At 50.3% G+C, this 2584-nt stretch overlaps 1 long non-coding RNA gene and 1 other non-coding gene across 2 annotated transcripts; both read right to left on the bottom strand.

The window, feature by feature from the left end:
• Positions 1-360: 360 nt before the first annotated feature.
• LOC125773271 (5.8S ribosomal RNA) lies at positions 361-518 on the bottom strand. Its single transcript, XR_007420004.1, has one exon. It is a non-coding gene; the product is annotated as a 5.8S ribosomal RNA (ribosomal RNA).
• A 40-nt stretch (positions 519-558) lies between these two features.
• LOC125773263 (uncharacterized) lies at positions 559-1287 on the bottom strand. Its single transcript, XR_007419996.1, has 2 exons — positions 1128-1287; positions 559-717 (listed from the first exon to the last, which is right to left on the bottom strand). It is a non-coding gene; the product is annotated as an uncharacterized LOC125773263 (long non-coding RNA).
• Positions 1288-2584: the final 1297 nt, after the last annotated feature.

A 2584-nucleotide genomic window follows, 5' to 3' on the forward strand; every position in this document is an offset into this window, starting at 1 on the left:
ACCCTTTGACGTTTTCCCCCAAGCACGTTGATCCAGTATTACGACGGATACGGTCAACGAAATCTTGGACATCAAAGAGGTTTTCGATTGAATTTCCCCATGTTTCACAACGTACTCTTAGCGGTATCCTACGATACGTCTCACTCTATTTGTGTGTGTGCGCGTTTACGTGCGTGCGATTTATGCGGTTCACCCCTTTACTTTCAGCGCCCTGCGGTCCCAACAAAGGTCCCGAGCACGCCATTATGCACAGTGTGGAAGCGTGTTTCCCCCACGACACTAGACGGGCTGCTCGCCATAGTGTTCTATTGTGGCACGCTCCACCCTGAAGTTTGGTTTGTTGTATATCAAGGAATTGATAGGCACTCAAGAATGTGTGCATCGGCCGGGTTTAATCGTCCGACGCGCAATATGCGTTCAACTTATCGGTGTTCATGTGTCCTGCAGTTCACATTGTGACGCGCATTTAGCTGCGGTCTTCATCGATCCATGAGCCGAGTGATCCCCTGCCTAGGGTTTTATAGTAAGGTTCCCAATGTAACACAATCCCGGTGGTACGTCCAAAGACTAACTTTCTGACTAAGTTGTCTTTATTACCCAATAGTCCCAGGCCTTGTGACTTGTGGCTCATGTCTACGCCCATGGCCACCATTCGCTAAGATAGTTTTGAAGTCACTTTGAAGGCCCAGGAACAACTCTCTTAGCACATCGGTTAACCTGACGCCGCAGTCAACTCATGTGCTTGGATCGGATCGAGCTATTGAGTATTGGGCCTGCATACTCGCTCATCCGTATCCTTTGCGTACCGCCCCATGGCCCTTGTATGTCTGCACCACAGTTCCTGTTCGTTCCGTGCCTATGGCCGGATACGTATTGCACATCGGTATACCTGTCGCTACTCAGGCAACTCGTGTGCGTGGATTGGATCGAGAACATGGTGTGTGCCCCATGTTATAATTGATAGTCCATATCCACTTTATAGGTTAAAGTCATAAGTTGTGATTGCACAACCATTCTTCATAAGAGTTTAATCACTCTTCAACTAACTTTCGTTCTGGTGTCTTGGTATCAAATCGCGTAAGACACAAGATTCTACTGGCCAAATAGAATCTAGCACATTGGTTAACCTGGCGCCGCAGTCAACTCATGTGCTTGGATCGGATCGAGCTATTGAGTATTGGGCCTGCATACTCGCTCATCCGTATCCTTTGTGTACCGCCCCATGGCCCCGTCCTTAGAGTTAATGACTAATAGGCTTAACTCTTGTTTGTCTGCACCACAGTTCCCGTTCGTTCCGTGCCGTAGCCGGATACGTATTGCACACTAGTAGACACCGTAATCTGACGTATCTAACACACCACTATTGTAACTCGTCGTCGAAGGACCTTTCAAGTGCCTGATGGCCAGGGGAGCTCTTACACGGCACGGATACACAGTGATGCTCGCCCATCAAAGTGTACAACGATCGAGTTTGCTTAAGTGTCTGGGTACCTACACACCAGACACAATGCAATGGCCACGGATCCACACAAGGCACATCACATGCAGAAAGCTTCACCAGATTATGACACATACCACACTCTTGTAACTCGTCGTCGAAGGGGCGTTCAAAGTGCCTTACGGCTAGGGGAGATCTAGCACGGCACGGAGACACAGTGATGGTTGCCCATCAAAGTGTACAACGATCGAGTTTGCTTTCCGCGCAAGCGTTCTAAGTGTCTGGGTACCTACACACCAGACACAATGCAATGGCCACGGATCCACACAAGGCACATCACATGCAGAAAGCTTCACCAGATTCTGACACATACCACACACATGCAACTCGTCGTCGAAGGGGCGTTCAAGTGCCTTACGGCTAGGGGAGATCTAGCTCGGCACGGAGACACAGTGATGGTCACCCATCAAAGTGTACAACGAACGAGTTGGCTTTCAACAAATTCTGACACATAGCAAGCGAGCGACCGAGCTACACCGAAGGCAGCCCATGGTTGGTCACTCGCGGACGATCATCAGTAATGATCCTTCCGCAGGTTCACCTACGGAAACCTTGTTACGACTTTTACTTCCTCTAAATCATCAAGTTCGGTCAACTTCAGCCATGCCAGCTGCAGCTCACGAAGGAACCGCGGAAGGTAAGCCTCCAGAAACCTCACTAAATAATCCATCGGTAGTAGCGACGGGCGGTGTGTACAAAGGGCAGGGACGTAATCAGCACTAGCTAATGACTAGTGCTTACTAGAAATTCCAGGTTCATGGGGACCGTTGCAGTCCCCAATCCCGACTAGATGGGCATTTTAGTGATTTCCCGTTCCTCTCGGAATGGGGGCGCCTATTGGCGAGAACACGCTGCGACCCACATTGTAGCACGCGTGCAGCCCAGAACATCTAAGGGCATCACGGACCTGTTATCGCTCATTCTCAGCTTGCTAAACACAAGTTGTCCCGCTAAGCAGGGCAAACGTGGCCGACGACCACCCGTGAAGGGGCCGCCGGCCTTGACGTCAGGTGCGCCCGGAGGCGCACTGCTGACAGCGTTCTAGTTAGCATGTTTGAGTCACGTTCGTTATCGGAATTAACCAGA

Source organism: Anopheles funestus, assembly GCF_943734845.2.
Source record: "Anopheles funestus chromosome X unlocalized genomic scaffold, idAnoFuneDA-416_04 X_unloc_26, whole genome shotgun sequence".
Classification (NCBI taxonomy): Eukaryota; Metazoa; Arthropoda; class Insecta; order Diptera; family Culicidae; genus Anopheles; species Anopheles funestus.